The sequence below is a fragment of the Talpa europaea genome, assembly GCF_964194135.1.
Source record: "Talpa europaea genome assembly, chromosome: 5".
Lineage (NCBI taxonomy): Eukaryota > Metazoa > Chordata > Mammalia > Eulipotyphla > Talpidae > Talpa > Talpa europaea.
This window is the reverse complement of record NC_140071.1, coordinates 28065077-28089762: the sequence shown is the minus strand read 5'-3', so window position 1 is coordinate 28089762 and position 24686 is coordinate 28065077.

Genomic DNA, 24686 nt, shown 5'->3' with positions numbered 1-24686 from the left:
ATAGTACAGGAGGTCAAAGTAGAAAATCCCAGAGGATGGGAGACACAAGTCAGGGACTGATTAACCCACAAATAATCCCATCAGAGACTTTCTCCCTGGAACACTCATCTGTATAAACCTTAAAGGCATTGAATTGTACTAGGAAAAGTTGTTCTTTTTTTACTTTTGCTCACACTCAGCCTTTCATCAAAATTGAATTATTCACAGAAACTATAGACAGGAGGTCTATCTCCTTTCCCTGTACAAATGAGAAAATAGTCCCTTCCAACTAGTGACTCTCTCAAAGGTAAAGATCACGAAGGAGGAGATTCAAAGTTTAGAAAAACACCACCTGGATGGTAAAGCCTTAACCAATCCAAGTTAACTTTAAAATTAAGTGGTAACAATCCTGAAATGTCATTTTTCAAGATTGTCAACCGTTCAACTCCTTACCTTTTTCATGCAAATTTTAGAATCAGCTTATCAAAACCACACACCTAAAAAGTCTGATGGATTTCGATGGAGACTATTCTAAATCTGTGAATCAGAAACTGGGGGAAAGTATATAGTTCAGGTTTTAAGGGGAAAAAAGCAGTCATAGACAACAGGTAAGTGAATAGACATGACGGTGTTCCAATAAAACTTTATTTTATAATCAGGGGCTATCTCAAATTTGGCCCATGAGCCAGTTTTTTGACCCCCTAGAAGAAGAAACACTTTTTTCCTCTTCTCTCAATAGGTTCTGCAATGGGAATCTGAAAATTAGATTTTTAAAAAAGGGAGATTAAGAAGAGAAAGACAAGTAGAGGTTTATTAATTTATATGTTCAGCATATATATGGAAGAAACTCAGTCATGAGTTCTACCTCAATGAGATAGAACCTGGGGCTTATGTAGCATTTTAACAAAGGACAGTCAATTTATAGAAAAGTAACACGAGAAAGGAAAACAGATTTAGATTTTTAGAGGTGACAAGCTATAGGAAGGTAAATATTTGGGGAAACCAATGAATGATAAAGGCTAGTTAGTAACATTTGTGTAGAGTCTTTCTCTGCCATCTTTTCTCTAGGGAATAAAGTTATTCTCCTTTCTGTAGGGAAAGTGGAGAGAAAGATACCATCATGGGGGAATTTATACTTCGTTTTCAGGCAGATACTGAAAGTAGAAAACTTTGCCTCACCTGTGCCTGTTTTCTAATTGCATTCAGCTCAGAATAATCCTTATGCCAGAGTGGCACATTTTAGGGTAACATATTCTGAACCTCTTGAAACTCTCTTATAGACCATTAAGCATTGAGCATATTGAATTTACCAATCCATAAACATAGTCTATCTCCTCTATGATTTAGGTCTTATTTATTTTAACTCTGCAGTTTTCTGGTAAGTCCAACAATGAGCCAATTGTTAATATCCAGTATCCAGCATCCAAAGATTCAGGTTAAAGCTGAAAGAGTTAATGTAAGGCAAAATTTTTTCATTAAACTCCTAACTAAGAAAGCAGCAAACAAGATCAAGTTTTATGTAAATAAATTCAGCCCTTTTTAGAGAGAAAAATGCCCTGTCATGCAACATAAACATCTTTTGTATGGCTACTTTTAAAAATACTTCCATTCATCTTTCATCATATTTTATTACTGCTGCATTTTATTATAAACATGAGCAGGATCATTTACAGGGGAAAAGAGTCAAGAAAGTAGCACTTACTCATGAGAAGCAGTGATGAAATGATAGAAATTTTTTGTGTAAGAGGGCAGATTTTCACATCTTTCTTTGTCTGCTTTTGCATCGTCTAGGTTAATGGATTTATTTCCTTGTGTAGAAATTCTATCAGAAATCCTTGTTGTCTCTTCAGGACTCTCAGAATTCTTTCCTGATTCAAGTAGTGTGCTAAGGACAGTACCCAACACATTTTACACATTAATTTACATTTTCTTTCATTTAATTATGTTGACTTGAGAGTTCCTTTAGGAACCTGGGGAAAATACCATTTTGGCATCTCATCATTTCATCTCACACATACTCAGGTTAAAGTCAATAAAAATCTTGACAATAACTATAAAAGTCAAGCTCTTTCTAGCACTCTAACTTCAGGGAACCTAAAAACAAAAATGATGACACTCTCTGAGTCCTTCATGGTAGGAAAAATCTAGTGCAAAGCAAAAATGGCACTTCTGAGCATGTCCTGCTCACTTGGTCTATGAGCAGTTCCACCTTGTGCTGTTCTCTACTAACCAGTCCTGGTTTTCCTGACTCATGGGTCACTTTATACTTTTCAGAAGTTTTTTACTTGCCTTCAAAAACTTGGGGCTTTCCCAGAAGAATCCTGGGAATTGACTCCTAATCTATTTTCTACACTACCACCCACCATTGAAATTATCTACTAAATACCTACTATGTGTTGGAGGCATTATGCTAAGCACCAAAGATATAGCAGACAATTTGGGGTAAAAGGTAGGTACACATGAGATCAACAATTAAAATCCTGAGGAGCAGTTTATTGTATAGGAGTATGTATCTAAATATGACTGGAACAGAAGAGGTTAAAGGAATGCATCTTAGAGATGGTCATGTTTGAGATGACATTTTAAAGATATGCCAGATAGAGAAGAAGAAGAAATAGGGAAGACATTAAAAGGACAGTACAAGTTGGAAGATCAGCATGTGCAAAAGCCCAGAAATGTTAACAGTGGTGTTGGTTAAAGAAGTAACTAATGCTGTATGATTAAGTAAAGAGACATTTAAGGAGTGACAGGAAATGAAGACAACAAAGAAGTGGTGGGCTGATTGTATGACTAATAGGAAGTGACCAGATATAATTTTATTATTCCTTACCAATGACCCTTCCAAATGTATTTGTAGGGTACTTTTCTCCTGCTCATGAAGGATATAAGATCTGAAATCATGATTTCATTGCCTGCTCATTCTTAGGAACTAGGTAATTTTGTTTCTGAATGGCTGATTTTAATGGTGATATGACTAGTTCGAAATGCATTCAATCATGCACATATTCAAAAGAGTACAGCTTATAGTAAACCACATTTGTCATGAAAGTATTGCATTTATTATATTTACTATGAATAAGAAATTTGTTTTTAAGCCAACGGAAAATGTCCAGTTCAACTGACTCTATAGATACAATTAAATCATATCCTCTACCACTCCACCTCCCTGTGTTTTCTTGAGATATATCTCCCAGGCAGATGTATCTCTATTCTGATAATCATTTGCAATTCCTTCCTGAGTCCTCAGGACTACAACATTCACCTTTAACTTCTCGCAGCCATGTCTCTGCAGCCATATAGGTAAACTTTTTGGGCAGAACCTGAGCCAGTGCCCACTGGCTGTTCCATTGGACACACTCATATAAACTTTGTTCCCACTATCAGTGAATGCAAGTCTGACCTATTGTGAATGTCTGTCCTGCCACCCCAACCCCTTTAGTTGTCCCCTGAGCATGAGACACGCAACAGTCCTTTGTGCTTTTCAGGTGCAGACTCTCCACAAGGTCTCGAGAAAAGAACCTTGCTATGGGTTCTGAATCATGTGCCCCCCAAAAAGATATGCAAAAGTAATTAACTCCTTGTACTTCAGAATGTGAGCTTATTTAGAAACAGCATTGTTACAGATGTAACTAGTTAAGATGAGGTCATACTGGTATAACCAATATAAATTATTTCTTTATAAGATGGTGGGAGATACCCAGGAAGAAGAATGTCAGGTAAAGACACAAAGACACATGAGAAAGATAGAAGAAGAATTACCTGGCATTTCTGGTGCGGAGGCCAGTGTGGGTAAAAGAATGCAGATACTGTCAGTTAAAAATGTGCTAGGACCACGGGTATGCTGATGAATGTTTAATAATCAGCTTTCTGGGGAAAAAGTGTGTGTGTTCATTATATATTTTATTAATACAGAGAATGTATAGGATGCAAATTTGCAAATAAGATATATAATATTCTTTAAATTTGATAAGCCCAATTATACACAAAGAATATGTTCATTGATTTTTGCAGAACTTTTATATCTGCTGCCAACCTGTGGTTACAATTGATGAACAAGTGTAACTTCGATAGGAATGTTGATTGATATTTTTGTTGACATTTTTACCTATGTCATGAAGTGAAACAATGACAATTTGTATGGGTAACCCATTAGTGAACAATGCCTTTGCTTACTTGGGTATTGGTTGTTGAATGCCAGAAGGATACTTCCTCAATGTTTTTGTGCTATTTACAATTGAACAGCTCCAAACACACATACTTTAAATTTATTTTTTTTTATTTTTTTTATAAATTTTATTGTTATATTCCCCATACAATTGCAGCCCCCCCATTTTGACCCCAGTCCCTCCCCTCCCGCCCCCGCCCCCCTAAAAGTGTCTCTGGTTCATAGTTTTTTGTTGATTTTGATTTTCACTTTCTTATATTCATTTTCCTGGTCCCTTATTTAAGTTTTCTAGATTCCTGCTATGAGTGAGACCATCCGGTATTTTTCTTTTTCTTTTTGGCTTATTTCGCTGAGCATGATCCCTTCCAGCGCCATCCATGTTGCTGCAAATTGCATGTGTTTATCTTTTTTGAATGCTGAGTAATATTCCATGGTATATATGTACCACATCTTCTTGATCCAGTCATCTATTTTTGGGCATTTGGGTTGTTTCCAAAGCTTAGCTATTGTAAACAGTGCTGCTATAAACATAGGGGTGCAGGTGTTCTTTGGAATTGATGTTTCTGTGTCCTTTGGGTAAATACCTAGGAGTGGAATTGCTGGATCATATGGAAGCTCTATGTTTAGTAGGTCCAGAAATCTCCACACAGCTCTCCACAGTGGTTGGACCAGTTTGCACTCCCACCAACAGTGCAGAAGAGTTCCTTTTTCTCCACACCCTCGCCAACATTTGTTGTTGCTAGTTTTTTTAATATGTGCCATTCTCACTGGTGTAAGATGGTATCTCATGGTAGTTTTGATTTGCATTTCCCTGATGACAAGTGATGTTGAACATTTTTTCATATGCCTGTTGGCCATTTGCATTTCCTCTTCAGAGAAGTTTCTTTTTAGCTCTTCTGCCCATTTTTTGACTGGATTATTTTCTTTGTTGTTGTTGAGTCTCATCAGCTCTTTGCAGATTTTTGTGATCAGTCCTTTATCATTAGTGTTGGGTGCAAAAATGTTCTCCCAGTTGGTGGGGTTTCTCTTTGTTTTTGTTATTGTCTCTTTTGCTGTGCAAAAGCTCTTTAATTTGATGTAGTCCCAGCTGTTTATCTTTGCCTTCACTATCACTACTTTGGGTGATGTGTCTGTAAAGATGTCTTTGATGTGCAAATCACGTAGTGTTTCGCCTATATTTCCTTCTATATATTTTATGGTTTCAGGTCTTATGTCTAGTTCTTTAATCCATTTTGAGTTGATTTTTGTGTATGGTGTGAGGTAGTGGTCAAGCTTCATTCTTTTGCAACACATACTTTAAATTTAATCTGTCTTATTTCATGATAGGATGACTCAGTGCAATAAACCTGTACATTTCCCCCAAATTAATCTATAAATTCATTATAATTTCTGATATAGAATATATTATGAAACTTAAACAAATCTAAAATTCATTTGGTGGTTTAAGTTCCAAGAACAAACTTTGAAAAAGGGAAATAATAAGCAGGGAACTGGTCTAGACATATTACAAATGTAAATAATTGAGACAGTCTGGCACTGAGACAAGGATATGGAAATGTAGTTTGGGGAACTAAAGAAAAGACCCAGAAACAGCAAGTTATGTGATTCATATTAGTTGAGGTAGCATTACAAGTCAGTGGAAAAAGGTGCAAAGCAGTTTAACATGGAAAAAAATGAAGTTATATTCCAAGTTTGATACTATTCTCAAAAGTGAGATCTAAATTGATAGGAAAATCATGTGAAAAATAGAACTTTAAAACAATTGTAAAAAAATGCATAGGAGAATCTTTGTGATTTGAAGGTAGACAAAGATTTCATTGGCAAGATACAAAAAGTATGGTTAAAAAGAGTAATTTTGGTGAATCTCTAAATCTGATAAATTTTAAAATTTGAAGTTTCCTTCAAAAGATCTCATTGCTGGGGCCTCCCCAGTGGCGCAGCGGTTGAGCGCTGTGTTGCGAAGCTGCCCGCAGCCTCTGCAGTGCCGGTTCGATACCCCGCCGCTGGGCGAGAGTCCCACATGGTGCGCAGAACTCTCATGCCGCCCGCTGCTCCCCTCAGCAGTGTACTTCATCAGTCTGCCTGCTCTGCTCTCCCCTCTGGCTCTGGTGAATTCTCTCACACTCCCATGCTTCTGACTATACCCAGTGCTTGTATAAATAAATAAATAAATCTTTAAAAAAAAATCTCATTGCTGAAAAAATCTAAAGACTTAACAAACTATCTGAGCATAGGTAACAGAATAAAGATTAGTATTCAGAAGTATAAAGAACTACTGAAATAACAAGGAAAATATAAACAACCTAATGAACATTGGTGGAGATTATGAACAGGAACCTAAGGTAGAAATCCAAATGACCAAGAACCATACAAAAATATTCTCAGCCTCGCAAGTAATCAGGAAAGTGTCAGTAAAATAACAATGAAATGCTATTTCATATCCTTTGGATTGGCAAAGATTTTGAAGTCCAACAGTATCAACAATGTGAGGAATGGAAAACAGAATAGACTATTGCGGGGAATGTGCAATAAAAACTCTAACTATCTAAGTAGAAAATGTACCTACCTCGTGACTCCTAAGTTTAAATCCTAGAAAATGACTATACAATGAAATAGGAATTGTATTAGTGATCGTCATATAGGTGTTTGTAATTCTATGTACATTTTAAAATTTTAAATCATCTTTGAAATGCTTTATATTCTGGGGGACTTTTGAATTAAGCAAATGAAAGATATTTAATAGTTAACTCCAGCAACAATATAGAGGATAAACTATAATAAGTGAGATGTAGCAGTATGGAGACCAGTTGGAGGATACTGTGCAGATAAACTGTTTGAAGGTCTGACTTTAAAGAGTGACCATTAGAATAGACAGAAAAAGGTGATTATGAACATTAAAAGGTAGCTGACTGAGTCAGTGAGGAAGACAAGGGGAGAAGTAGGGTTCAAAGGTGATTCCAAATTGAGGGACCAGTTTAACAGAGGTTGTGCAGTCACAGTCAACTGCTGGTCTGTTTTCAATCACTAGATTTGTTTCCATTTTCTCTCAATATAATTATCTTGATATTTATCCCTGTGGTTATATATACAACTAGTTCATCTTTTTTACGTCTTTGTAGAATATTAACTTATTGACTGCTACTCACCCCAGTCTGCCCTTTCCTTGCTGAGCCTCTTGCTGCAGTCACCAAATGAGTTATTCTCACCTATCATGCCCACTGCCATCACATATCAAAATCTGTAGCTATTTTCCTTCCCCAATCCTCTTGTTACCATTTGGTGGGCAATGATAATATTAGACAGGTTTCCTGGTGGATTGCACAATGTTACATTAACAAAATATTAAGTGAGCAATGTACTCAAGGAGTTGTATGAAGTCACCTTCCAAGTTCCTTCCTCAAAAATTCTCAGATTTGCTGCATTTCTGCTTAGTTCACAGATCCACAAGTGAATGATCAATTCTGTTATGGAGTTTCTAAAGACATAAAGACAGTTAGTTTTAATGAGATAAGACTAACTATATGAGCATTAGAGTTGCTATGTTTGGAATTGCCCCCAAATTCATCTTTTGGTGGGCCTGTAACCATATTAAACAAATATCTATGGCCTAAGTTTCACATAATTGGCATTTTGCAATTCCCAGAGCTACCATATGGATCAAATTCAGTTGGTATCCCGAGGACTTCAGTGCTGCCTTAGAGAAATGATGTCTGGCATACCAACATCTAGGAAGTCTGCTGAAGTCAGATTCCAGGAAATAGGCACTTTGACAGAGTTACAAGCAGGGATGCCCAAGGGAAGGAGAAGTCCTGAAAGAGAATTGTTTTAAGTAGCTGCTTAATGATTGAGCACCATGAAATGCTTTCATTTAGAAGGGTGAAATTACACCACCTAGAGATGTCTAGGAGGCATTTAAAGTTGATAGACAGTAATGAGTGCTGATTTTTAAAAAAGAGGTATTTTAGTGCTCTAGCGATTTCAGGCCTTCTGGGACATTCTATATTTATACCTGTATTTATTTCTTTAAAAAGGAAGAACAAAGGAGAGAAAGCGAGAGAAGAAGAGGGAGAGAAAGAGAGAAAGGACAGAAGAAGGGAAGGGAGGGTGAGGCAAGAAAGAGAAAGAGTTTCTACCTTGGTTCCCTATTTCCAGATCATTTAAAAAACCCACAGTAATTGATCTCTCACTATGCGCCAGGCTTTTTGCCAAGTGCTTCACATATATTAGCTCATATGACTTTCACAACAACAGAGGCAGATAGCATTATTTCCCCCTTAATGTGCCAAAACCAGGACAGTTCAAGGCAAACAGGTACAGGTTAGTTATGCTACAAGGATGTAAAAATTCAGAGAAAATTTAGTCATTAACAAAGTTTCTCAAAGTTAAGTGAAGGCACATGATCATGTGACCAGACTCCAATAAGGACCAGAGTTCTTATTTCCACCACTAATTGTAGCTTCAAGACCTGAGGCCTCAGTTTCTTCCTTCCTGAAATGATGAGGGTTAAGTGGACAAAAGGTTCTCTGCTCTGGCTGTACGCTAGATTCACCTAAGAAACCGGAAAAAATGTCAATGTCCCAACTTTAGCAATGGCAAATTCCTGACCAAATGAATCTCAGAGTATTAGGCTGGAGTAAAGTATCTGACTATACTATACTGCAGGGAACAAGCATATATGCCCCACCTATTAAAGATAACAATTTAGTGGTTAAAAAAAAACCCAACAAACATATATATATATACACACATATATATATGTATATATATATGTATATATATATACACACATATATATATGTGTGTATATATATATGTTGGTTTTTTTAATATTTATTTATTTATTTATTTATTTATTTATTTATGCTTTGTAGTAAGTGCTATTAAAGAATAGTGTTATAAGAGAGTACTAAGGAGAGCATGATTAAAAGTGGGGAGGAGTATCTGGGAAGACCTTCCTGTGAGTCAAATAGGAAATGAAAGTTGGTCAGGAGTAGTGCAGGGAAAAGAGCATTCTAGTTAAAAGACTTGGTTAGACATATATGAAACCTGGTTTTCTTTTTCCATATATTTCTGTTTCTATATATGTATACATACATATGCATATACACACATATATACACACATGTATTCATATATGTATGTGTAGGAATGATTTGGTTGAAGACCCTAAGCCAGAAAACCAGGGTGGAGAGTCCAAACACAGGTTGACTTGGGGAGATTTGCAGCAGCCCAAACACATGATAGGTTCAGTTAAGGATTGTAGATTTTATCTTAGGTACAGAATTCTTAGCATGTCACTGAAGTGCTTAGGCACAGGAATTACACATTCAGATTTGTCTTTTAAAGACTGCTTTTGGGGAAAAGTTTGATTGGGGCTAAGAAAAAATTACAGAGTTTTGTGATAACCTGAGTGAAGCTTTTGTTCCTTGATGATGCCAGATTTTAGCAGAATTCTGGTACCTGTGAAATCAAAATAAAGAGTAAAGGAACAGGAGATAAGAATTTGACAGAATGCAGGTGACATAACTCATTGCAATTTAAGAAATTGCTCTGAACTGAATTTAGATGAGTGCCTTGACTTAATAGATGCTCTTCTCTTCCATCTGGGTTTATTTTGTCCTCCAAAAGCACACTGAGTTTCCCCACCCTCTTCCTATTCTATCTCCTACTGTGTCACTTCTTCCTTGTATTTGTTTTTGTTTCTCTTCCAAGTTCAGGGTGGCCTTCAACCTTGGAGCTCCCACTATGCTCCACAGCAGACTTAGAGAAGATGATAATTGCACAGGGTTTGTCCAGGCATTGACTTCTTAGCATGTTGTCCCCTGATAGTGTGTCCAGCACACTGACCTTACTCTGTTTCTTACTGGAGCCATGTCAGCTTCACAAAATCGCCTTGACTAATACTAATCACTGCCTTTCAGAGCCATCCTCACCCAGACCCAGGATTAAAAGGTCAGCGGGAAAATGAAGTTCCACTGATGCCATCCCTGGTTCTGATCATGCAAAGAACAAGGGTTCATGGGGGAACCGAGCTTTCTGAGTCTACTCATAGACTAGCTTCTTGAGAAATCAGCCCAAGTACAGCAATCATCAGCTCATGAGATGGCTAAACTCATGGCAGAGCTCAGTCTTGTTGAATGTCTTCTCCTGTCCTAATTTTCCAATGGTTCTCATCTTTCTACTCCCCACCTCAAGAGAGCCCAGTCTCTAGATGAGCCTAGTGAAGAAGGTGGTAAAGCATGCCCATGTCTTCACCAGTGTGTAGTTAAGGCACCCAAAGATCAGAGGTAGAAATATCTTGAAATCGATGATGGCTTTTCAGTATGGAAAGTGCATTCACATGTGCCCTCTCCCTTTAACTCTCACAGCACAGAACAAACATTGTCATACTTATGTCCCATTTCACATATGAAGGGATTGAAGCTACAGAGAGGCTGTCTACTTGCACAGGCCCCCACAGGCTTTTCTTGGTGGAGCTGGGTCTCCAAAATATTATAAGGTACAAGGGTATGTGGATCAAATGAGATCACATGTGCCAAAGCATTCTGAAGACTAAAAAATTCTTTACCACTGTACAGTATATGTGGTAGATCCCTAAGACTGTAATAATAAATTACCACAAAATGAGTGACTTAAAACAACAAGCTAATTTTTTCAGTTTTGGAGGCCAGAAGTCTAAAATTGAGCAGGACCACTCCCCTCCTGGGCAGCTTTGGTGAAATGAGTTAATTTGTTCTCCATCTATTCCAACTTCTGATGGTTGTCACCATTTCTTTTACTTGTAGCCACCCCACTCCAGCCATTGCCTGTGTTGTCACATTGCTTTGTCCTCTTCTCTGTGTGTTTTCTTCTGCTTTCTATGTCCAGCCTCCTCTGCCATTCCCTTAGGAGGATACTAGAGCCTGGATTTAGAGTCTACCTGTCTAATCTGCAATGATCTCCTCATCTCTAAATTCTTACATAATTACATCTGCAAAGACCCTTCTTCCAAAGAAGGCAACATTCAGAGATTAGGCCATGGGCACAGCTATAGTAATTTTTTTAATGACTTTTATTTATTTTTTAAATTTTTTTTTGTTTAAGATTTATTTATTATTTATTTATACAAGCACTGGGTACAGTCAGAAGCGCAGGAGGGTGAGAGAATTCACCAGAGCCAGGGTGGAGAGCAGAACAGGCAGAGTGACGAAGTACACTGCTGAGGGGAGCAGCGGGCGGCAGGAGAGGTCTGCGTGCCATGTGGGACCCTCGCACTGCGGCTGGGGATCAAACCGGGGGGAGGCTGCAGGCAGCTTCGCAACCCAGCACTTAACTGCTGTGCCACCAGAGAGGCCCCAGCTATAGTATTTAAGGCAATTGCTGGTGATGATGGCAATGATGAAGCTGAGGTGGGTGTGGCAGGGCCCACTGTCCACTGGTCTACACAACTCCCTTTCTTCTATATTAGCAATCAAGTTTGGACTCTATAACTTAGTACTTAGGAACACAGAATCCGGAGGCAGCCTGCTTAAGTTTCCAACCCTTGTCCTGTACTTGATGAGTGTGTGACAGTGAACAACTGCCTTTACCTCCCAGGTTTTAATTTCTTCCCCTGTGGCAGGAAGATAATAAAGCCCTCTCTCATAAGATTGTTTCAAGGACCAAATGAGTTAATTGTGTGTAAATTGCTTATACCTGCATCTCTACTACAAAAATGTTAACTATGATCATTCCTTGACAGGCACCACAACTAATGTTAAGTTGTCTCACCTTGACTGTTTATCATTAAATAATGATTTGGATGAACAGAAAATGGATCTGCTCCTCTGGAAAAGCAGCCCTAAACCATTTAGCAATTCTATGTAGTTCCATGTATGTTCTAAAAAGTAGCATTCTAAATTGTTAGTAAAAACAACAATTTAGAGAAGGAATCATTAGTTTGAAATCTTCCATCAGCTTTCTCATTTGATCCTCAAGGTTCTGAAGCTTTGGAGCTCAGTGTTCAGTCTAACACTTCAGTTTATCATACAAGTTATTTGAAAGACTACCTAATGAAAATATTAGGTAGAGAAATATTAATAGATTGTAGTGGTTCTTAGAAAGATCTGGGTGTTTGAGCAAATATTACTAAATTAGGATGACGTCAGATCCAGTCACTTGTGTAACTTCAACCCTATAATACTATTGCCTGGTTAGAGCTGAGCACTATTGTGCTTCTTTTTGTTTTTCATTTATATTTAACTTTATGTTTTCCCAAGAATTTGTCTGATTTCCCACTCTTAGCCAGAGGCACAGCATCAGAAAAGAAGTGAAGGATGCTGATCTTTGCTCCTGAAATTAAGTTTATTAAAACAAGTATTAAGGATGACAGTGGCATTAGTATATTTGAAAGAAAAAGTTGGGAAAGCATCACAAGTATCATCAAATGTTCACAGGGAATAGGCAAGGTAAAAGGAACTTTTGCTGTCAGCATATACAATCCTGTAACTTTGTTTTTTATATCTTTTTTTGTTGTAAAAGTAAAGCATATTCATTAAATATTTTGGAAATTGTGGAAAAGTACTTCCCAGAACTAAATAAAAGTATTTATAGCAGTCTTAGATAATCACTGCTAGTATTGTTATTTATTTTTTCCCATATAAAATGCAGTTTTCTTTCCATGGTTGGATCCATGCTGCTGAAATTAGGAATGCTCCACCTTTCTAGAAAGATAGAACTTTGATTCATTTTTATTACATGCAGTTTCCTTTGCAGTGTTTTATGAACTTTAAATAGGACACTGTATATGACAGACATTACTACGAAATGGTAAGCTATAGCTGTGCTTCCTTGTGACCATTTATTGAATTCATAACATAGTGTCTCAAGGAGAAAGAACGTCCTCACACATTCTGCCCTTGGCAATGCAAAAATCTATCATGGTGGATACAAGAAGAACAGATGAATGCAGAGGATAGAGAAAAAAAGTACATTTCCCTCCCCCAGCATGATGCTCCTACTTGCGCAGTCAGGGAGCAGCAAGTTGAACCAGGAGACTAAGAACTGGCTAGCTTTCTGAGGCCAACTGGGATCAGATAAAAGGAGAGCAGAGAAGGGAAGAGAATCTCCCCCAAACAGTATGCTAATCAGCTTCTTTTAAAGCCTGTGAGTCTTCCCAGGCTCACCCTGAGTCTCCAGCCTATACTCCCTGAGTCCTTTGGGGATGCAGATGAAGATAAAATAGTTGGAAATATGACTCAGCAACATAATATTACAGATTAGAGGCCTGGTACAGAAAGACTGTAGGGTAGCTGAGAATAAAATAATTACAACCCCCACAGGATCCTACCTTTGACATCTCTTTTGAAGAATCCAGACAACTTTGCCAATAATGGACTCGTCCTTGTTCCCAACATAACTAAGAAAAGGGACAGGAGACAGGGAGATTGTTCCAGAATCCTATTCTGTGAACCCCAACTATTGGGCTCTGAGGAGTGCTGTGGAGCAGCTGTGGAGAGGTCACAAGTTCCAACCCTGAAAGTTGCTGGTGGAGCCAAAATTAATCTAAGAGCTAAGTGGCAAAAGCAAAGGGTTGGTAAAGTAGTTCAGCTGTCCCTGAGAATTGAATTATGATCATAGCAGGATGAGGTAAAGCTTGAGGAGTTTTGGTTTTGTTTGGTTGGTTCCGTTTGGTTTGGTTTTTGAACACTGTTAAAAAGCACTCCTTGAATTTTCTGAGTGGTAGATGCAAATTTGCCTGAGAATCTGGGAATCTTCTGTGAGGGGAAGGATTAAAGCCCCAACACCTAGTTTTTGAAATTCAAAGTTATTGAAATATGTTGAGATGAACTAAGAGTCAGTGGATAAATATTGCTATTGTACAGACCAGGGACAAGAAAGGCATGGAAGCCCCTGAGTCATATTTGAGGGAAGATGGTCAGACAGGAGGCAAGGCCTGAGCTCTTGAGCCAGCTGATGGAAAGAGAGCATTAGAGGAACGTGTCCTTTAGGAGGGAAGACTGGAACCTCTGTGTGTAATTGTGACTGAATGTGTGATAGTATCACTGGAAGTCAAACCATGGTTGATGTGGAGCCCTCTTGATGGAGTGGCGCATCAAAAGGTGGGAGGTGAGGGATCATCTATTCCTCCTGAAGAAACATTGCCTGAAAATGGATCTATAGTGATTTATACAGGCCAGAAGCATTACCCAGCCACACTGCCATTGAAAAGCATTCTTGACTCTGCAGCCCTTCTGGGCTTCAACTGCCTTCAGTTTCCATAGAAACACCAGTACCTGAAACTGGGGAAGTGTTAGTCCCTGCCTCAATGGGCTCCTCTAAAAAAGATTGGTTTTCCTGTTGATCTGGATAGAAGTGGGCTTGAGAGTTGTATTTCCCAAGGTCAACTGGGTTGGTAAGCATATCTATCTCGAAACAGCAAAGTAATTTAAATGTTAAATTATTCAACAAAGGAGAGAGTAAGACCATAGCGGTTCAGAGCCTGGTCTCTGTTGTCAGACATACCTGAATTAAAATTCCGTTTCTTTTACTTAATAATAGCTGTGAGTCATTGAGCAAATGGCTTAAACTTTTTCGGCTTGTTTTCGAATAAACTATTCCTCAAAGGGGGGGCAATAATGATACCTGTCTCATAGGGTGCTTATGAAAATTAAATGAGATTATGCATGTAATGTGTTTGGTACCAAGCAAGCCTCAATAAATATGAAATTAAACTAACAAAAGCCAAGTAGACACCAGGATAATTCCATGGGAAGAGAACTGAATTTATCTAGTCATTCAGGTGGACACAGCAGATTTTGTGTGAGCAGTGTACTTTATTAACACCAAGAGATCAGACTGAGAACTAATGAGTGACTTATTAAGAAGAAGGCAAATGAGTTTGGGACAGGCCCAGAAAATTCAAAAGGACTTGGATAATAAGTGAATTTAGACAAGAATTAAGGCGTCCTGATTTCAAAGTAACTACACCATTTTGGTGTAAGTTTTGAGTTTCCCTAAAGATTTCTGCTTTGAACAAAGACATTCTCAATTTTAGCTTGTTTCTCCTTCCCTCAAATTTCTCCTGAGGACTTTATTTCCACTGCTACATTATGTCTTTTGATTTAAAATCTCATTTGAAAATAATTCTGTGTGCTAATTGGTCAAATATGCTCTACTTAAGACATGAGAAAGCACTCCTCTGAAACATCACAGGGGGAAAAACAAGCAGTGCCTCTCAGGATGGTGGTGGAAGAGACATAAACTTCATACGTCAGGAATCTTCTTGACAGGCCTTACTAGGCCTGAGTCCAAGACGAAGCTGAGAAAAAATGAAAAGGGATTTGGCTGACAAAGCAGATGACAGGCAGAGAGAGCCAGTGAAAGGGAATTGGCCAATGGCAAAGGGGGAATTGGCAAGGCTTTGCGAAACCCCTTGCTGGAAAACCATAAACCTCAGATTGTCCGTCTGGCGCATCAATCCTCAGAGGCAAATCATTTTTGCCTGTGGAAGGTGCCTGCCAGGAAGCTGCACCTCAGGGGGCGCCTTTGGAAAAGTGGATCGTGTCTGGATGGGTGCCCAACACTAAGAGGACGAGGATGAGAAGAAAACACTCACAATGAGATCTCTAAAGGGTGAAAGATGGGGAGTCCCTCCAGAGGCTGACACTTATGAGTCAGAACAATGGGAAAAGAAGTTGAGAAACAGAGGAAGAGGACGGGATGCTGCAGAAAGAGGTGGGAGGCGGCTTTGTTTCTTCTTTTGGAGACTGTCTGGGCCTGTCTCCTTTGACGGGTCCCCTCTTAGAGTTACTCATCCGCCCTTTCGAAACTCAAGTCAGCCTTCCTCCAGGTGAATAATCCACTTATCTGGGTCTGTCAAGCGAATACTTATACTGGAAAAATATCCTCAGAAATGACATCTGAGATCGTGTGCGTGATATCAACTGTGGCTGAGTTGATGGCGGGTAGATAGGGCCAGTCCTCATTGGGTGGGCGAGTAGGACCTTTTTTCAGGGCCCCATTGTGTCCTTTTTCTTTGTCTTAGTATTGTACCTTTTGGCTCCAGACCACCCAGAATCCCACTTCTGGCCTCTTCCCAAGGCCTCCCACGCAATTCTTTACTTCCTGAGAAAGCTGACTCAGCTCCTCTATTTCTACTATCTCCCCTACTAATATAGCCTTTCCATAAAGAATTGCTAGAAAAAGTTCATCAGGAAAAAAGCCATGCTAAGATGTTAATAATTGGCAATGACCCCCTTCTCAGAATTTAGATGCCCAAAGACCAGATAATCTGTGCTTCTGACTGACTGGCTATCAACCAGAGGCTTCATGACCCCTCATCAGGTTTGATTAATTTGCTAGAATGCAAATTCAGGAAACCCATTTACTCAATCACCAATTTATTATACCAGTTTATTACAAAGGATATTAAAGGATATGAATCAATAGCCAGATAAAGAAAAACAGAAGGTGAGGTCCTGGGACAAAGGAGTTTCTCTCCTGGAACTGGGGATATCACACAGTAGTTCTCTGGTTCCCCAACTTGAAAACTTTCCAAAGCCCCTTCCTCCTGGGCTTTACGAAGGCTTCACTACACAGACTTGAGGGAACTGAACTCCACTTCTAGCCCCTTTTCCCTACCCAGGAAACCAAGGAGTAGAGCTGAAAGCCTCACCCTCTAGTCTTATTGGTTTCCTGGCAACCATCCCCTCCCAGGAGTGTTTACCTAAGGTTACCTTCATTAACATAACAAGAGACACCTTAAACACTCAACTTTTCAGAAATTTCTAAGGGCACTGTGAGACAGGGACTGTGGATGAAGACCAAATATGCATGAGAAATACATTTTGGTCTTCTGAATAGTTCTGTATCTCACTATGAGTGACATCATATTCATCCATTCTCTGAGAGCAGCTCCAGAGCCCCTAGATGTCTGCCTTCCTGAAGACTGCCCCTGGGATAGAGCTCCTAGACTAGCAAAGGGGCCTCTTTCTGACAAACTGGCTGTGTGTTTCCATCTGCCCTCTGCCTTGGGAGTGATAGACAGCCAAGAGCTGTGTCTGCTGGCTACAGTTCCATGAGATTCAGGAACACAAAGCCCCCCTGGTCACCAAAACCAGGATTTCTAAGGGTATCCTTGGGCAGCAGAGATAGCATAGCATAGGAGGTGGTCGTGAGAGCATTGAGGGGGAACGTAGTTTTAAGAAACATTAAGGGCTGGAGCAGAGCAGAGGGCAGCACCAAGATGGTGCCTAACAGTGCATCCTGGAAAGTATCCCAGCAGGCCAGTTGAAGTGTGTGTTAAACCAGATGCCTGCCCTGGCCAACACTTTATGATCAAAAAAACTTTCACTAAAAGTCTGCTTCTATACTGGGCTCCGAGGCAGGTGAGTCTAAACACTGGAGCCTTTTCTCAGTTTGCTACAGCCTCATGGCCTCATGGCCAAGAACCCCATTGGTTTTCAAAGCTAGGTGCAGGTGCTAGCTTGGAGTTTTTAGTTCTCTCCTGATTACAGGTCACCATGCTGAGGGCTGGGGTTATAGTGAGTTTTGTGTCTCAGCATCTTCAAAATTATTTCCTTCTCAAGTCTTTCTACAAGTTTTTAGTTGTTTTCCCCCATACCCCCCCCCCAGAGAAAATTGTTGTATATGTAGCAGTATACCTGACGTGTCTGTGGAAGGAGTTCAGGGTTTTCCTAGTTGCCATTGCTACCAAGGTATCTACATAAAAAGGGGAGGTATTATGTTCCCCATTTAATGAGGGCAGAGCTGAGTCCCCAGGTGAAGCTGTATAACATGGAAGGCAAGTGGTCTCATGGGAAGACATGTGGAAAAGAAGACCCTTGCTTCTCAGCTTTGAACTTGTACCAGGGACTTGGGGGATTTGGAGGAGATATGTGGAAGAGAGACATATAGAGACACTTGGGAGAGACAAGTGGGTGCCAGAGGGGAGGCTGACAATGGCATCCTTATCTTGATTTGTACTTTGATTTTGCTCCTTCCATCCCAGACTTGCCTGGCCCCTTCACCCCCTTTCCTATGGTTCCCTGCTAAAAATTGTCTTATACTTGTGGCAAAATTTCAGGACTCAGTGGCCCTGCTCGGGGCCAACCCATTTGGGTAGGAATAAACCCATTTATCCATAAGGGGATAGGTAACTTGGGGTATTGGAATATTCTTTCTTCTCTTTTCTCTCTCTATACATTAATTCTATTAAAGTTCTTTTTCTAAGACTCTGTTTTGTCTGTATGCATGGATGGTGGGATCCCTTTACAGTGTGCAAGTTTGGGGGTCTCAGGGTACCCCACAGTCATGCCCTAACATCATCTTGAAAAGGACATTAAAACTCTCAAGATTTAATGTCAATGTATTTACAAATCAAAACTACAAAAAGATACCATCTTACACCAGTGAGAATGGCACATATTTAAAAAAAACTAGTAACAACAAATGTTGGTGAAGATGTGGAGGAAAAGGAACTCTCCTACACTGCTACAACCACTATGGAGAGCTGTGTGGAGATTCCTCAATCTGCTAAACATGGAGCTTCCATATGATCCAGCAATTCCACTCCTAGGTTTCTGCCCAAAGGACACAAAAACATTAATTCAAAAGGACACCTGCACCCCTATATTTATTGTAGCACTATTTACAATAGGTAAGCTATGGAAACAACCCAAATGCCCCAAAATAGATGACTGGATCAAGAAGATGTGGTACATATACAGCATGGAATATTACTTAGCAATCAAAAAAGATAAACTCATGCAATTTGCAGCAACATGGATGGAGCTGGAAGGGATCATGCTCAGTGAAATAAGTCAGAAGGAAAAAGAAAAATACCGGATGGTCTCACTCATAGCAGGAATTTAGAAAACCCAAATAAGGGATTAGAAAAAAGACTAATTATAATAAACTAAAAATCAAAATCAACAGGTAACTATAAACCAGAGACATACTATGGGGTGGGGGTAGGTGGGGTAGGGAGTAGAATCAAAACAAGGGTGGTGGGAATTTTACGGGGACTATAACCAAGATGAAAATGCATACATTGTATAAAAATGAAAAATGATGTAAAAAATACATAAAATTTAAAAAAGGAAAAAAAGTCAATGTATTTAGTTATAACCCCCCTATTCCCCCCCCTTTAAACTGTAAAGTGAATTTATTTTAAAGTTTCAGTTGCCTGGTTTTAATGTTAAACCTTGTATCAAAGTATCCATAAGTCACAGTTGTTTATATATGAGTGTATAAACATGTATGTGCCTATGTGGGTTTTTTTTTTTAACATTTTTTTATTGAGCTAATGTTTGTTTACAACACTGTATATGATTTAGGAATATAGGCTCACACCTTTTTAGATATGTTACCATACTACCACTATGTGTTTTAAATTTATATTGTATGTTGTTCTATGAAGGATTTGGGGCGGTAGCAAGAACTGGGGTTTTATACTTTAGGGAGAATGTCTAAAATACTGGTAAAGTTTACCTTGCAGCTGGGATATGCCAGTTATTTCCTACCATTTTTCTATTAATGAAATTTTGATAGCACGTTTGAAATATGCTTCTTTGTCTTTAGGTGTTTCTTTATTAGAGGTTTATTTTTTTAGTTGCTTTTCAACAGCAACAGAGAAGAGTGGAGATGCAGAATTGGATAGAAGAACAAACTTGTGTCTGTGACTCTTGCCTCAAATTCTCTTTCTAAGGTTCTGAAAGCTCTGAATACAGTTGTGTGATATGTTCTGGATATTTCTGGGCCAGTGAAATTCTAGTCCTCAAAACAAAAAGTTTTAGAAAGATCTCAATCAAGGCTTATTTCTTGTAAAATAAGTCAATTTCCAACAAAGAAAGCCTGTCCTCACATGGGACTCAGTACCTACTGAGGCAGGATTCATGCTTTTGAAGACAAAGAAGAAAGTCGGCTACTCAGGACTGTTTCTCTTACTTTCAACTCTAGCTTAACATGTTGCCTTTTCACTGTTTCCATATGTTAGACAGTCTGTGTGGCATTTTACTTTAAAATACTTCAGTGTGAACATTGTGATGTATTAAATAGTTGTATAGGAAAGTTAACTCAAATCTACCCACTAAGAACTTAGCTGGTATTTAAAATACCCTATTTGGGGGATCTATGCTTCAGAGGTGTTTAACCAACAGAAAAGTGCCTTACCTAGAATCAACATCTTCTAAGATAGTCACTTAGCACTGTAAATATAATTAACTAAACCTATACTGATTAGCATAGGCAGCATTAAAATGTTTTTAGTTGGTGAAATGAGTATTACTTAAGACAGGTGTTTGGTTGTTAGTATCATACAGGAATGATCACTCTCACCTGAATGAGATATGTGCACCTGGCCAGTCGAACAAGCTGTCTTCCTACATTCCACCACTTACAGGGTGGAAATTGTCCTACATTCCACCATTTTCAGGGCAACCGGTGTCTGAACCAGTACAAAGTTGGCCACACCAGCTGTCAGAATAGACTTGCCTCAAATTCAGTTAAGTCTTTTGTGGGAAATGCTGAACAGAGCGGGCCCAAGGATAAGGAGTTAGACTTCCCAACTACAGAACAGGCTGGACTATTTTTGAAACTTCTTGTGAATAAATGTCTAGGTGTTATCAGAATACTGTCAAAATCCTGTTTTCATTATGATATGACTCTTGTTACAAGGTTGTGGGGAAAGGAACGTGAAGGTTCCCCCAGTCTCCTCTACTTCTAATGGTTGGCAGCTATAGACATTTAACAGAAAAACTTTATATTTGCCAAAAGGCCTAATTGCCTTGGGTAGTCTGCCATGCCATGCAAATTTCAAATCTAAACTTTGAGGTCCAGGAAGGACCCACTTGCAAATATTGAGGGTTTATTTGGATAAAAATGTTTATGTTAGGGTGTGGCTTTTTTCAGGGAATTTTGGGACTCTGATTACATTATGTTAAGTGTCCCTTACTCAGATAGACCTGTTTGGTGGGCCTTACACTTGCCCTGAACAGTGTTACTATGGTTATCTGGGATATTTTCTGAACCTCTTAAAATTCTGGGACTCGAAGAATTGACTACTTGAACAGAAGTTATGCTCCTTTCCTGTGGCATTTTCTTATAAAACAATGGCTTCTACACAGGCAGATTGCAGGAGACATCCAGAGCCACTGAAGGAAGAATGAAAGCTGGGTAGATTGTCTCTCCTTCTGTGCTGGCTGTGACAGGCCGGCTCGGTCCAGCGATTTGGGAGAGGCCCTCTGAGGATCCCAGGCTTCATGCCTTCAGGATTTCTTTTGAGATTTCATGCCTATCAAGTTCATCCTCAAAGAACACAATGCCCTTCTGATTTTTTATTATTATTATTTGAATGAGAGTCAACCACTGACTAATTGTGTCTGGGACATTTTAGGCCCAAGCCAGCCTTGGGGCAAAAGGGTTGGGACCTTGAAATTAAGGTTCAGGGAAATTAAGAGACGTCCTGTGGAAGCACAGAGTAGAAAATGGTTACAAATTCAGCTTTTGTAACCATTTTTCTTTTATTTCCCTTTCTGAACTGCTTGCAACACGGGGAGCCTTGGAGGTGCCCATTAGCCTACAGTAGATGAGCATCCTCCCTAGGGCAGCAGGGCAGTGCCTCAGAAAACCCCTAGGGGGCAGCACTCAAGCACCGATGTCAGTGAGATTCCCAGGACAGGGCTGGGTGGGCACCCAGAAAGCAGAGCCTCTTGATTCTTATATAAAAATGAATGCATATGCAAAGATAAGGAACACTAACACCTTCCAAGCAGTAATAAGTCTTGAATACAAGAAAGCAGCAGACCAAAGAAGACCAACAAAAAAACAAGAACAGACAGGTATGCTCATAGGAATACAAGTTCATATTGAGAACACACTGAATGTTTATGTGAGACTCCCAGGGATAGTGATTATAATTAGATCAAAAGTATGCTAACATTCAGTCCTTATTCCTTATGTGGAGTCAGTCATTCTCTGTCATTTTGTTGTTTTCATGAAATCCAGAGTTATATAACCATCCTGTGTTTATTACAAAGAATAACCTGGAATGGTTGGTTTCTTCTGGCTTATGAAAGTTTCAGTTCATGAAAGCTGAATCTGACTTCAGGTTATATTTTCTAGGTCTTCATCATCTCACACTCACCAATTTTAACTCTTCTGCAGATTCCTTTTATGGCCCACACCAGGCTGAGAAGCAAATGATCAGTCACTTCAAATAGTGTATGAATTTTCTGAAATAAGAAGACAGATCTGAGATTGCCTTTGGGAAACTTTCAGGTTCATCTATCTCTGACACAAATAGGTTTTCCTTCCTATAATGCCTGGAAAGTGTTCTAGAATCCAGTGATGTTTCAGTCTTCACTTAAATTGACTACATTTGAGATGTACTCTAATGTTCCCACAGTCGCAGATTTGTGTTTATATTCACCAGTTCCAGATCTGTGAAAATCTCAGCACTTACCCTTAATTTCTGCAGCTTCTCAAGGGGAACTTACACTCTTATGAGCCTTCCTGCCTCCAACTCCTGGGTCCACTTGTGCTGTCTCTGCATCAACTTCTTTCCCTCAGATGTAACACTGACTCCTTTGCCATTTTATGCCAAAAAATTTACTCAGTATTTCATGAGTAACACAATATACTGAAGGGTTTGGGACCCAGGAATGACAATGTGTAGATGAGTCATGTCGAATAACTCAAGGTCTCACCAGATCGCAGTACCTCTCTCTCTCTCTTAATCCCCTCCCTCCTTTATTGTCCCTAGGCGCTCCATTATCTCCTGGTTAAGTAAGCCAACCTGCTTCCCTAAGCTTTCATCAAAAAATGTGTCCTCTGTTGAACAAGATCTCTGTTCCTTGGAACAATACTAGAAATATAAATAACAACAACAAAAAAATCAGTTGCATGTATTTATTCATTGATAGAAATCAAGTTTGAGTTCTTCCTCCATTGAAAAGCAGCACAATATTTTAAAAAAGGAACTGACCTCAGAGTCAGTCTATTGGAATTTAACAGGCAATAGTACCCCTTACTAGTCATGGAGAAAAGCCAGCAATCCATTTTAACCCTAAGATCACCACTGGAAGAGTGAGATGTTACTGGTATTTTTGTTCCTAATGCTGATTAAAAGAAATAATTTATGCACTCTGAAACATTAGAACAGTGGTTCTCAGGACTTCCTTTTTAGCTTTATACTGACCTAGGAATGCTGCTGGCATTTAGGGATGCAGGGTATCCTGCAATGAGGGGTAATTCTGCATAGTGCAAAACTGCCAAATTACCATTAGTGGAGAAACACTGTGTTTGAATGCAGTATAAACTAAAGATATGTTCCCTCTGTCCTTTTACCCTTCACACAAAATACAGGTGTATTTACACATGGCATAGTTACTTCTTTTAAAAGGTTTCTTCATTGTGGGTTATTTTAGCCCAATCTCATTCCAAGGTGATAGTTTCTCTGGCATCCAATAGTATTGGCAACATTTTAATTATAAGCTTGGGCCTTCTCCTATAAGGAATGTTTCCATTTAGGGTATCTTTGCTTCATCTTCCAGTTACCCTCTAGAAGACAAAAAGAAGAACACATTATGGAATAATGGTTGAGGCAATTTTTCACAGGAGAAGGTGTGAGGAAGCAGGTAGTTGTTCTCCTAAGGCCAGCATTACCTGGTGTAGATGACTGTTAAGCTAAGGGAAGGTCAAGCTTCATGTACCATTCCCTTCCCTCCCCGCAGCCTGCAATAAGCAAGGTAGCTGTAAATAGGCCCAGAAGGCCAACTTATGGGCCCCAGACCTCCAGGAACAAAACGGTTTTGATTCTCTGGCTCTGCATCTACTCATGAAATTGTTGAGAAGCCCAGCAGCTATAAACCTAACTAATGATTTGTTTTTCTGGACATTGTTGAAGCACAGTGGTAACCTAGGTATACTCTCCCTTTCTCCTCAGGTAGAGCCTTGGGGCTGCTCATCCTACCAGGGGGGTGATATGCATGCCGTAGGGAGGGAGGATTGGCGTATATTTTCCTTGAGCTAGGAGCTAGAGGGGGCTCAGTGTTCTTCTCTCTGATTCTGTATCTTAGGGGTTTAAAGAGCTATTTTTGGCAGATGCTTGATGAAGTGATATTTTCTTAAAGATAAGGTATCATTGATGTCGGGGGTGGGGGGGTGAGGAAGAAAGCCTGCCTGCATGGGCTTAAAGAGGAATGTGCTACAGGGACTCCCCTGGTGGCGCAGCGGTTGAGCACTGGGCTGTGAGGCTGCCCGCAGCCTCTGCAGTGCCGGTTTATTCCCAGCAGCCAGCGAGGGTCCCACAAAAAAAAAAAAAAAAAAAAAAAAAAAAGAGGAATGTGCTTCAGATGAGGGAAAGCGGGCCTAGCTGGCTAGGAACACATGGCACTGTAAACCAGTGTTATTCTGTTTTCAGTAAGCAGACTGAACTGTACATTTTTGTTTTAGATCACATCTCTGATTATTTTGACAATGTTGCTTTTCCTTTTGAAACCTTCAGTGGCTCTATACCAATAGAAATTTTCCAATTTCTTAGCTCTTCATCCACTTTACCCATAATTTGGGTCCAACTCACTTC